The 14,031-nt window shown below is 45.4% G+C and overlaps 1 long non-coding RNA gene across 1 annotated transcript; it reads right to left on the reverse strand.

Moving 5' to 3' along the window:
• Positions 1 to 5,196: 5,196 nt before the first annotated feature.
• Positions 5,197 to 8,201, reverse strand: LOC134437609 (uncharacterized). The gene is made up of 3 exons (XR_010032441.1): positions 7,941 to 8,201; positions 5,932 to 5,955; positions 5,197 to 5,445 (listed from the first exon to the last, which is right to left on the reverse strand). It is a non-coding gene; the product is annotated as an uncharacterized LOC134437609 (long non-coding RNA).
• Between the last annotated feature and the right edge of the window lie 5,830 nt (positions 8,202 to 14,031).

Genomic DNA, 14,031 nt, shown 5'->3' on the forward strand with positions numbered 1-14,031 from the left:
ATGAAAGAAGTCATTTATTCAGACAGAACTTAGGGAGAGACTAAATAAGAAAATTACTTAGCATTGCTTTAAGCTTAGTCAGACTGCTCTATATTAGACCCATTGACAGGTTGTATACACCACGTTCCACATTATTATGCAACTGACATTTTTCGCTGTTTCCCCAAATAATCAATGCAAATGACAGTCGTCATAATTTTCAAGTCATCCGCCATTAGAGTACAATTAAAACGTTTTTGAATGAACCTTCCAATGATAACGGTATTTTTTAAGTAATAAAAAACTTAAAATGCTCTGTTCCACATTATTACGCAAAGTAGTTTTGTAGTGTTGTAATCCAAATTTCTTTCTTTGTTTCCCATTTACATCAACACTGTTGGATTTTTGTACCTTCTAAATTACATTTCAATGTTCAATACTTGATGATAACCTCTTTGTCTTAGTAACTGGAATGCTGCCTTCAACATTGAAGTAAATGGCAGGGCATTGCATGGGAGTTATGGAAGCCCAGATATCCTTGATGCTTTGCTCTCAACTGTTTTTGTTTGTTTGGTCTGGTGACCCACACTTCACTCTTCAATATACCCATAGATTTCCATGCCACGTTTAGGTGCTTTGGTGGTATCGACATTTTAACTCACCAGACATAAAACCCCATTGAAAATGAATGGGATGTTATGTCTGGTGAGTTAGAATGTCATCATCTCCAAAGCACCTAAACGTGGCATGGAAATCTACGGGTATATTGAAGAGTGAAGTGTGGGTCACCCGACCAAACAAACAAAAACAGCTGAGATCAAAGCAGCAAGGATATCTGGGCTTCCATAACTACCATGCAATTCCATCACTTCAATATTAAATGCAGCATTCCAGTTACAGCTTATAGCAAAGTTTTGAACATTGAAATGTATTGAAGGTACCAAATGCCAACTGTTTTGATGTAAATGGGAAAAAAAAGAAAGAAATTTGGATTACAACACTACAAAACTGTTTTGCGTAATTAATTGGAACAGAGCATTTTGGGCATTTTAAGTTTTTTATTATTTTAAAAAATACCGATGTCATTGGAAGGTTCATTCAAAAACGTTTAAAATTGTACTCTAATGGCTGATGACTTGAAAAATATGACGACTGTCATTTCTATTGATTATTTGGGAAAACGGCAAAAAATGTCATTTGCGTAATAATGTGGAACGCGGTGTATATAGATAGGCAGGTCTTGGCAAAGCCTTGGCACTGAAATTGCATTTGTGTCAGCATTCGTATGTGTGTGTGTGTGTGTGTGTGTGTGTGTGTGTGTGTGTGTGTGTGTGTGTGTGTGTGTGTGTGTGTGTGTGTGTGTGTGTGTGTGTGTGTGTGTGTGTGTGTGTGTGTGTGTGTGTGTGTGTGTGTTTGGGCGTGCGTGCGGGTGCGGGTGCGGGTGCAGGTACGTGAGCATGTGTGTGCTTGGGGACTTCCAAAAGTGCTTAAGGAGGTAAACACAAGTCAAATTGCCAGATGGTGGAAGACCTTGGCACGGGACATAGGGACAAACATGGATGCCAATCAGATACTGTGGCTCAGGGCTACGAGCTGGTCAAAACATCAAGCAGCGCGGGTCATACCCTCTCCTCCTACAGGAGATTACCATAAGCGACGGGAGAAGTCGTTCGTTGCAGGGCTGGACTGGTAATCTGGGGCATACAGGACATTTTCCCGGAGGGCCGACAGTCCTCAGGGGGCCGAACACTGTTTTTTTCCCCTTAGAGAACAGCCCCTCAATTTAGATATGGTGGTCCATTGGTCTGTCTTTAATATAGACAGTGGACTGAACTAATCCTAATATCATAGAAAAATCCAGTCTATGCCAAAAATGCCCGGGCTGGTTTTCGATCCCGGTCCAGGAGAAGTCGTTCGTTGGCACTCTGCACTGCACTGTCAAGCAGATTCAGGAGTTGTGATGCTTAACAAACAAACTGGTCAAAACATCATGCCGCATTGGTCAGAGCCTTTTTGTGGTGGGAGGCGTCTGCAGGAAATAGGAGAAGGCACTGCCTGCTTAGAGAGCCAGGGTGCCGTTTGCCAGAGAAGGTCAGGTGTCAAGGATATGATTTGATTTGATGTGTTTGTGTGTGCGTGTTTGATGTGTGTGTGTGCGTGTGCGCTATTGTGTGGAATATGCGTGACAAAGAGACAGAGTGATGATAAAAAAGGGATGATAAAAACATCAGATAATTATGGAATAAAAGGTCTTAGTGAAATAATATTTTTATCAACAGTTTTGTTGTCAGTGGGGATATTTGGAACACAAGAAAGACAGGATGCGCTCAGTGTGCTGCATTACCATGGAAATAGTGCAGTGTAGTGCAGGGCAACAGTAAGATGGATCAGTAGCATACAAGCCTGTTCATTGGAGCAGGCAGAAGCACATGACATCAACCCCCACCCCCCACAAGCCATGACCACACCTCTTTTACCTGCAGGATCAAACACCTGGGCTAAAAAAAGAGAAAAAACATACTGAAGTTGCATCTGTTGTTCTCGTGACATACTTTCTTTGTTGAAAATCAGAAAACCCAAGACTTGAGATGAGAACCATGTTAATAATGGATTTAAAAAAAGAGACAATTATTACAAAAAAATGAAAAGTTGAAAAAAAGTATATAAATAAGGTGATGATATTTCTGTTTAATTTAGAAGTTATTACACACTTGTATGCTGTGATTCCGACCTGGAGACATTAAAAACATTCATAGCCAGAGAGAAAATCTGTGTCCTTTCTTTCTTTGTTTGTTTCGTCTGACAGCATCCACCAACTTCACAAATGAAGTGAGCTTCCGCACACTTAACTGAAATTGTTTGATGATATCCAAAGGAGTTAAGTTGTAAGCGACTGAAGCTTGAAAACATTTTTGTTCATCACTTTTGGTCCGAGTGTTAGGAGCGAGGAGCTTGTACTCTGTATCTATATACAGTGTATCACAGAAGTGAGTACACACCTGCACACACTGCAGATTTGTAAGTACACCTTTTTATGGGACAACATTAAAGAAAATTAACTTTGAAAAGTAGAAAACTGACAAGTAGCCAGTTTACAACTTATATGACCAGTTCAATTTATTGTCCACTCAAAATAATTCATAATGCAGCCATTAATGTCTCAAAATGTACCCACAATCATGAGTATACCCCTATTCCCAGAGAGAAATATGATGTGCTTCAGTAATAGTAGGCTACTTCTTGACATGCATGTTTCTTTTGGAGAAATTCAATGTTGACACCCAATGTTGACACTTTACAGTACTTTGCACTTGGGCACCACCACTCATGCCTGACACCATTTAAAACAAATTTATTTGCTTTGTTGTCATCGGGACACCATGGAATCCACATCCTTAGGATCTGTTTGGAGTCTGTTTGTCTCTGATGAGATCATAAACTAATTAAACACACATCCAAATGCTTATTACAATTTCAAGTAAGTCGCAAACAGAAAATATGGCACTTGCATTCTATTGTGTGGCTGCATGTCTGTACTTCACCAGAATTTTCAGTCTTTGTTTCCAAATGTGTAGTAGGCCACTAGAGGGCACTAATGCTGGGTCAAATTATTGCACATTCCTTCTCTAGTCGCAGCCCACGCTGTGCAGTGATAACGTGGCTGCCTTGCTCTAATAAATCCTGTAGGGATTGGTGCTATAGTATATCACTTTTGATAGTGAGTGTGTGTGTGATGTGTTTGTGTTTGTGTGCGTGTGCGTGCGTGTGTGTGTGTGTGTGTGTGTGTGTGTGTGTGTGTGTGTGTGTGTGTGTGTGTGTGTGTGTGTGTGTGTGTGTGTGTGTGTGTGTGTGTGTGTGTGCGTGCATGTGTGTGTGTGCGTGTGTATGTGTGTATGTGTGTCTGTCTGTGTGTGTGTGTGTGCATGTGTGCATATCCGTGCTGTAGTATTTCACATTTGACAGCGAATGCCTGTCCTCCCCCCTCCACACAGCAGTCTTCTCTTTGCTCCACATATCCTTAGCAAACACAGCACAGCAGGTGGCTCCCATCTCAGGCAGTGTATTGGTGCACTGCAGCGTACTAGTAGCCCCCCTCCCATTACATGACATGTATAGTATGTTTGATATGAAGCAGCAGTAGAAAGGCTATTCCTGCAGGAGCGATGCTAAGTTGAAGGCACAGTGAGTCGTCCTCTCATCCTCTCTTCCAGGGCCGCTGACAGCTTTTGCTGGGCCCAGGACAAAATTTATCTGAAAGGACCCCCTGCCCAATACATACAATGTAAGGGGGACCCAATTCTGGGCTCCGTGTCTCCCTGGGCCCAGGACGACATACCCGTTTGTCCCACCCGTGTCCATGGGCCTGCTCTCTCCTCTGGCTCCACGTGTTTAAGCAGTCACAGCAGGTGGTTCCCATGTACTGGGTACAGTGTATAGCCTCCATTGCATTATGCAGTATGTACAGTATATCACGTTTGATATGGAGCAGAAGCAGGGCCACTGACAGCGTCCGCTGGGCCCCAGGACAAAGTCATCCGAAAGGGCCCCCTACCCAATATATAGTAGAGTAGAGTAGGGTAGGGTAGAGTAGAGTAGAGTAGAGTAGAGTAGAGTAGAGTAGAGTAGAGGGCCCCCCTATATCTCCCCGGGCCCAGGACAACATACCCCTTTGTCCCACCCCGGTCGGCGGGCCTGCAGAAGTATTCCAGTGGGAACGATGCTCGTTGAAGTCATTTTCTGAGTTGCTCTCCGCTTGCTCCACATTTCTCAGCTAACACAGCCCAGCAGGTGGTTGCCATCACAGGCGATGGGTATATATATCAAGTTTTGATACTAATGCCAACCTTGTCTTGCTCCACCTAGCCCCAGCAATCATACATACATTAGAAAACATGAAATGAGGAAATTATTTTCATATTATACAGGGGCGCTACAGCCTCCCAGGAGGCGTTGGGAAGCCCTAGGGGGGCTTTGAGAAGAATACAGCTGAGAATGCAGCTAGTTGCCATTGAGGTGGTTCCCATGCACTGGGGTACAGTGTATAGCCTCCATTGCATTATGCAGTACAGTACAGTATATCACGTTTGATATAGAGCAGCAGAAGCAGGGCCGCTGACAGCTTTCACTGCATGGGCCCCAGGATAAAGTCATCTGAAAGGGCCCCCTACTCAATACATAGTAAAGTATAATTTCTACCATGAAGACTCGAGAGGCAAATGAACGTTATTAACATTTATTGAACAATAGACATGATACAAAAATGCATGAATCCGTTTGGCGAACAATTACACTTGATACAAAATGCATGAATCTGTTTGGCGAAGGTTCCCGTCTTCGCGTTGAACTCCGGGGTAGGACAGCATATCCTCCAGCGGAGATGGAGGCGGGCGTAGCCTGCCCCCTAACAGACGGGAACCACTGGTGACGGTGGACGGAGGGGTGGTGGTGGCTTCAAATTCGGCTTAACTGGAAAGCAGAGAACAGAATGAGTGACTGATTTTTAAACAAACGTGAATGCGATCCATTGGCTGAGAGGGAACGGTGCATGAGTGATGCGTTACGGGGATTTCCAAATCTCGCGTTGGGATTGGTTGACGACCCTGGGCAATGATGACGCATGTATGATCTGTCAAAAGGGAGATTGGATGGTTAGCCTAGTAAGTTTGACAGCCGAGAAATTCGAGTCTCCCTGGTAGAATTTACGCAAGCTCCCATTTCTACCATGAAGACTCGAGAGGCAAATGAACATTATTAACATTTATTGAACAATAGACATGATACAAAAATGCATGAATCCGTTTGGCGAACAATTACACTTGATACAAAATGCATGAATCTGTTTGGCGAAGGTTCCCGTCTTCGCGTTGAACTCCGGGGTAGGACAGCATATCCTCCAGCGGAGATGGAGGCGGGCGTAGCCTGCCCCAAAATAGAGATTAGAAGTGAACTCACCTACCGCTTACAAGGAGACACCATCTGAAAGACATGAAAAGTTAGTTAGATGATTGATTGATGATAGACGGAAGATGAAGGATGATAGGTGATGATGATGATGATGATGATAATGATGATGATGATGATAACAATGATGATGATAATGATGACAATGATGATGATGGTGATGATGATAATGATAATGATGACAATGATGATGATGATGATGATGATGATGATAATGATGACAATGACGACAATGATGACAATGATAACTAGAAATGCACCCAGAGTGTGCAGACCTCCGCCAAGGACGTTCAGTTTGTTTTTAGACACATAGGATAGCCTATTTGTGTGATGATGTGGTGTCATTTATGCAGGTTTATACACCATTAGTGTGGTCAGATAATTAAACAGTGAAGTTGTAACCAAATTATATCTGTCTTTTTGTATAGGGCCTAATTAGGCTAGACCTACCATGTCCTTGATTAACTGTGGTCTGTTAACATGATTAACCTTAAATGCAGTGGTGTAGGCCCTAGTCTACGTACGTAGAACGCAGGTATACGGAGTATACCCACTTCTAAATTTTAGGGGCTTCAGTAGGCCTACCCACTTGAAATTGATTGATTCATTATTTTGAATGGCATAAATATATACAGTATACCCACTTCAAAAAATGCTCGAATATACAGTATACTCACTTCAGTATACTCACTTCAAACGATTAAACTGTTCGTCGTTATTAATTTCTCCACTCGTTCAATATTCATTCATTATTTGTAAAGTAGCCAGGCTAGAAGAACCAGTCTGTGTTTCGCATGCTGTTAAGCAAAAGGCTTGCTTTAACTGACAAACTTCAACTGGACAGACGAGACAAGGGTGATTTGTTGACAGGGAAAAACTCGGAGAACAATAAACTCCGAGAAAGCTGCGACGATATGCCTACGAAGGGTGGATTAAAAAATAAAAAAAAATAGGGCGGTGAACAGTTAGGAACAGCGCCAAGGATCCAGTTCACCTAGCCTACATTTGTAGGCTACAATCTTCAACTGGACAGACGAGAGAAAGCTGATTTGGTTGACAGGGAAAACACTCCGCGAAAGCTGCGACGATATGCATCACCCTGATTGATTACATTGATTAGGCTACATTATGTTTTGGTGCTATTGGCTACCCACGCACCTGGCTTCAGCCATGCAGGCACAGCAAATCCGCGCGTTCTGTGTGCATTCTGTCTGCCTGGCTTTGTGGTGACTGTCGCAGCACAACTTTGATTAACCTTTCATGTAGCCTGTAGTGAACCGGGTACCTTTCCCTCCTTGGCGCGGTCTGTCTGTTATACCACTATTCGCCGTTATTAATATTATCTCCAGCCTTCGTGAACTTCAACTGAGCAAGGAAACACTCGGAGAACAATTAACTCCGCGAAAGCTGATTTGGTTGACAGGGCAAACACTCTGCGACGATATGTGTGTGTGCCATATTGTATATTATTATTATTATATATCATTTGGTGTGCTATTGGCTACGCAGCCACGTAGGCACAGCAAATATGCGCGTAATAGCCTACATTCTGGCTGTGGTCACTGTCCATCAATCCACCTCGCAGGCACGCCCTGTCATAGCTCAATTCACCTCGGCCACCTTGTGAGCTTGGATAATGTGGTTGGGCAGCTTGTACTGATAACACTAGAGTGGACCCCCCCCCGCCCCTTTCCGTGTTATGTTCCACATGTGCTCAGTGCTCACCCGGCCACCTTGTGGCAGGCTGTGAAATAGCAGTGCGAACATACAATAACGAACACACACACAAACCCAGGCGATCACATAACCTCCTGGCGGAGGTAATAATAATAATGATGATGATGAGTGATAAGTGATAGGTGATAGGTTGGAAGACAAATGATGATAGATTAAATGAGATTATAAATGATAGGGATGTTCTAAGGCTTAAGTTTATGGGCGGTGGTCTAGCGGAGGCATGAAGCCTGTGATGATGATGGTGATGATGATAATATCGGTACCTTAGGCTATGCGAGAAGACATGGCGCGGATGCGCTGAGAGCAGAGACACAGCAGAGCGTTATGATTTGATTGATAGATGCACCTTGGTCAGGAGAGCGCTGAAAACTTAGATTATGACAGTAGGTAGAGAGCCGGAATCGTGACCTAGGAGAGAGAGTAGAACATGGTGATGAATGAGTAAATGAATGGATGGATGAATGAATGTAGGCTATAATATATGGTATGATAGTTGACATCATGGATAAACAACCATGGCAACTAGCCAGGCTGGTTCAATGTTACAAAATATAGAGATAACAGGCTTACAGACCACTATAAAAGCGATCTGATAGATGAGAGAAGGATAGAATACAGACATGACCGGGTGACCGGAGCGATAGCCCCCCAAGAGATAGAGTGAATGCCGCCGGTGCAGCAAAATACCACCGTCACCAGAAATGAGAATAGAAAACAAAGTTACAGACCAGATATAGCATGCTTCAATGACGTGATGAGGAGTGAGGCAATTGCAGGAAGCGTATGCGCCAGACGACCAACGGCCCAGCGCCTTGATCGCAGTAGGGGACAGACCCCGCTTAGCGGCCGTGGTGGCCACGCCGATTCTGAACGAGCGTGCTATACCTCTTGGGCGAGGAACGAGAAGAACGAAACAGAGTTAACAGAACAGAAACAGTACACTGAGCCAGATGACAAAGCGAGGAATGAGCCGAATGCAAGACGCACATGTGTCGGACGACCAGCGGCTGAAAGCCTGCACTATGCGAGCGTCTGCCCAGAGTGGTGAGAGAGACAGCTTTAGACAAAGCATGAGTGGCTAACATTAAAAGACAAGCACCTCGGCCAGGATAGCAGAAAGGTCAGGTTAAAACAGAGGAGAATCGGCAGACAACTGGTAATCATGACCTAAGAGAGGGAGAGAGCAGAGCTTGTAGCTGAAACGAACAATGAATGAAACACCAAGAAGACGTCTCGACCAAGAATAATGACACCATGTCAGTTATGATAAACACCTACGCGGTGTGGCGCGGTGAATGCTTGTGCAAAGCAGGCATTGACACAGGCAGTGGCCTGGTTGGTTGAGAGAGACAACTTGCGGTAACTGCATGACTGGACTAGCAATAAACAAAGGGTGGCACCTTAGTCAGGAGAATGCAGAAAGTGCGAGCTTACGACAGAGGAGAGTTGGAGAGCCGGTTATCGAGACCTGAGAGGGACAGAGCAGAAAACTGAAACATCCCTGAATAACGGCACCAGAACAAAAAGGGCATATCAAAATAGACATAAACTCCTACTCGCTACCAGTGGGTAGCTGCGATAAGTTTGTCATGCAGGATGGATGAGGATACCGATACAACCAGGTGACTGGCGTTAAAGTTGGGGCGACAGCCCAGTGCGATGCTGAGGTGATGGCCCATTGTGATGCCGAGTTGTGATGTTGAGCCGTGGTGTTGAGCCGTGGAGTTGAGGTGCGACAGCCCAGGGCAATGCTGAGGTGTGCCGTTGATGCACGAGCCCTGAGGCGCCGGCCCAGGGTGATGTTGAGTCGCCGGCCCAGGGTGATGTAGAGTCGCCGGCCCAGGGTGATGTAGAGTCGCCGGCCCAGGGTGATGTAGAGTCGCCGGCCCAGGGTGATGTAGAGTCGCCGGCCCAGGGTGATGTAGAGTCGCCGGCCCAGGATGATGTAGAGTCGCCGGCCCAGGATGATGTAGAGTCGCCGGCCCAGGATGATGTAGAGTCGCCGGCCCAGGATGATGTAGAGTCGCCGGCCCAGGATGACGTTGGGGCCGATGCCCAGTCCAATGTCGGGGCCGATGCCCAGTCCGTCGTCGGGGCCAATACCGTCGCCGGGTCCAGAGCCCAGTCCATCGTCGGGGCCAGAGCCCAGTCCATCGTCGGGGCCAGAGCCCAGTCCATCGTCGGGGCCAGAGCCCAGTCCGACGTCGGGGCCAGAGCCCAGTCCGACGTTGGGGCCAGAGCCCAGTCCGACGTTGGGGCCGATGCCCAGTCCGACGTTGGGGCCGATGCCCAGTCCGACGTTGGGGCCGATGCCCAGTGCATGACGTAGCGTATGCCCTACGTGGAGCGGCAGACGCACGTGTATGTGAAAGTGTACGGGAAAGCAGCAGAGACCACCATCACCAGATATGAGAAAACAAACGCAATACGACACATCACAGTCCGAGCGCCCTGACGATTCCAATGAAGCCTAAGGGCACGAGTGGTGTACAGAGTGAGAGGGTTAGCCCATAGATGGCTACCAATGGGGAGTGATCAGAACCCTGACAGGACTCCATGGGCAGTGTTTCATGTATAATTTAATTATGATTATTAACGGTCATCATCGATGTACTTCCCACGGATATCACTCATTTATTTACTTAAATTTGGACAGTGTACATGTAGCCCATTGTGATCAGAATAACTCGAAATAGACAAGGCATTGCGACCGGCTACAATATCCCTCCATGCTCGGCGACCGGGCACAGGCCGAAAGCCCTGCGTGATCTTTAAAGGTACACTGTGCAGGAAATGGTCAAAAAAAAGAACTGCAACTATGCTGCTTATTGAAACTGAGAATTTGGTCTTTACATGAACATTTACCATGTAATAAACATATTTTCTAGTATGGTCCAAGTAAGTCATTTTTGGAGCTAAAATTTGTTATTTGGGAATTCAAAAATGGTGGACCATGGAGAAGATCCCCCTTACATGTAAGAAAATTGCAATTTTTCGGTCATAAGGAATACTTAGAATTTGATGGTGGGGGTAAGTATTCATGAAAAAGGTAATTAGTGAATTGGCAGCATGAATTCTGGAAATAAACAACTAAAAATCTCACACAGTGTCCCTTTAACTTAATCCAGCCCTGAATGACTTGAAGCGGGAGTGAGGAAGCAAGGTACACTTATCAATACAAACTGCAGGCAGTGCGATGACATTAGGTGATGATTGGCAAGCGCGCATAAGCTTAATGTGCGATCCAGCAGTCTAGGCCTACGAACCGAAGTCATAACTCTTAAAAGACAACGAGACCGCCACTCCTCCGCCACATGGACCAGTCCATGCAAGCGAAAACGTAAAATAGGCTCGTGTTGTGGGCATAGGCTACTGAACGGAACATTGAAAATAGGCGGGTGCAAACTGATGAACGCACGACCGGAATCCACATGAATGAAAAACTGTAGGCGGTGCTACGGCCCGTAGGCTGAGGTCCTTTCAACATCGCTCCGGAACATAGGAAGTACGTTTGGAATCAGGACAATTAAGAACGAGTGCATGGCTCTGCAATGCCCTCCGTCCGGTGTCGTGACAGGCAGTAGCACGAAACAACACAGAAGGTAATGTCGGGTTATGCATGCGGGCGAGGCGCTTCGATATATAAGTAGCCCATTTAAATCTGTAGGCTACCCCCAGCAAACGTTCCAAAAAAGCCACACCAACCGGTTCATAAATGCTCTATAATATTGGCAAGCGAATCACCAGTCCATCCGCAGCAGATGAGGCCGACGAGGACCAAGTAGCCTAAATTGTGACTCGCAGTACCCATAACGCCTCCGAAAAAACAAATGTGCTGAGCAGATAAGCTGGCTAAGTGCGCGAGGCGCAACGAGAGAGCACCGCGGGCCCAGTTACTTCGATTCCGCCCTTCCCCAGCAAATGTTCCAAAAGTCACTCCAACCAGTTCATAGAATTCTCCCAATTGACCGCAAACGAAACGTAGGCCATCAGTCAACCAGCGGCATACGAGACTGATATCCGAGACAGTGCAACAAGCCGAGTATGAGGCATGAGAGGCGACTTGCCTGGACAACACTTCCCCGCAAAAATAGTCATTCGCTGAGATAAACGTTCCCTGGGTCCGCAGTACAAATGAAGGGAAAGCCGCCAGGTTACTCACGAATTACACCAGTTCGGGGAAATCCACCCACAGGCAGGCTAGTTCAAAAGGAAATCCACAAGAGTCAGGAAATCAGGGAGCGGCGTGCCAAACGAATTGATTGAAGCCTTGCGAGAAAATTATTAGGCTATTAAAAGGCACCGATTGCGTGCCACGCGTTCGAGCGGTTGGAAATCCCATCCCAGCAACGGCAAGGTGAGGAGTTATCAAGTAACCAGGTAGAAAATAAACAGAATGTTTGATAACGAAAACACCGGACAGCCACTTCAAATTCGGCTTAACTGGAAAGCAGAGAACAGAATGAGTGACTGATTTTTAAACAAACGTGAATGCGATCCATTGGCTGAGAGGGAACGGTGCATGAGTGATGCGTTACGGGGATTTCCAAATCTCGCGTTGGGATTGGTTGACGACCCTGGGCAATGATGACGCATGTATGATCTGTCAAAAGGGAGATTGGATGGTTAGCCTAGTAAGTTTGACAGCCGAGAAATTCGAGTCTCCCTGGTAGAATTTACGCAAGCTCCCATTTATTGATTCTTTGAGAATAATACAGTTGCGAATGCAGCTAGTTGCTATAGCAGGTGGTTCCCATGTACTGGGTACAGTGTAAAACCTCCATTGCATTATGCAGTAATGTACAGTACTGTACGTATATCACGTTTGATATGGAGCAGAAGCAGGGCCGCTGACAGCGTCCGCTGGGCCCCAGGACAAAGTCATCTGAAAGGGCGCCCTACCCAATACATAGTAAAGTAGAGAAGATTATCATTTATTGATTCCAAGGGGAAATTAATGTAATTTACCCTATCCTGGGCCCCCCTATATCTCCCCGGGCCCAGGACAACATACCCCTTTGTCCCACCCCGGTCGGCGGGCCTGCAGAAGTATTCCAGTGGGAACGATGCTGGTTGAAGTCATTTTCTGAGTTGCTCTCCGCTTGCTCCACATTTCTCAGCTAACACAGCCCAGCAGGTGGTTGCCATCACAGCAAAGCTCCCCGTTACAGGATATGTGTATATCAAGTTTTGATACTAAATGCCAGCCTTGTCTTGCTCCACCTAGCTCCAGCATACATACATTAGAAAACATGCAAGGAATTAAGGATAACATGTCTATCAACTGTACTTATCACGACAGATGATTTTTTAAATATTCCATCTTGTCATATTTCTGCAATGTTTCCCTTTTGACCAATCAGGGCCTCCTGGCAGATGGGGACCCCTAGGCTGCAGCCAATTCTAGAGTGGGCATTAATCCGACCCAAGAATGGCAGTCTGTTCTAGCAACAATAGACCTACATCAATAATTGACATCTTTTTTGTCAGCAACCGATGGTTGATGGGTTGTTACTGAGCTGTAGCGTGGGTGACATGGCATGATGTGTGTGATAGGGGTGGGTGGCTTTGCCACGATTTGGTACACATGCACACACATGCCACAATGTGATTCTATATTATATATATATGTAACGGAGGTCATCTTTCACCTGTTCGTCGCCCTCAGGGATCGAACCTGCGGCCTCGTCAACTACAACGGTCCGGCAATGGAAGACACCAGTCTCCCAGTCCAACGGCATCAACACTGTATGAGGCTTTGGGAGGGAGGTTCCACGCCAACTCTGCTTGTTAGTCTCCGTTACATATAGTATATCTATATATTTACTTCAGTAAATGTCTCAAACAGCCAAAACAGCTTATTTGTCAGTTGCTGTGTAGCATTCATAAGTCAGTTCATTTTATTTAAGCATTTTAGCATCTGGTAGAGAGCTTCTATCACAACAGAAATATTACCTACTCTCTACTGAACAAAATGAACCAAATAGAATTCTCCTTTGGCTAAGGCCCACCCTAAAGTGCTTTTTGACCAATCACAGCGCAGTAAAAGGACGACCTCGGACAAAACTCGGACAGTTTTGACAACGCTCCATTGAACTCAATGCTGAAATCGCATGTTTTTAAGTAGGGTTTAGCAAGATGGTCATATTATTATTAAAATATGATTGGAAATTGTGCCTGGGGTATTTTTTGACAAAGGTGCAAGTTTCCCCGCGATGTAACAGGAGGTAATCGCTTTCCTCTTTACCTAAAACCAGACTAATGGGTAACACTTTATAATAATGTTCCTTAGTAAAGACTCAGTAAATAATTAACTAATGATGAATAAAACATTAACAAATATTTTTATTATTA

The sequence above is a fragment of the Engraulis encrasicolus genome, chromosome 21 (assembly GCF_034702125.1).
Source record: "Engraulis encrasicolus isolate BLACKSEA-1 chromosome 21, IST_EnEncr_1.0, whole genome shotgun sequence".
NCBI classification, from domain to species: Eukaryota; Metazoa; Chordata; class Actinopteri; order Clupeiformes; family Engraulidae; genus Engraulis; species Engraulis encrasicolus.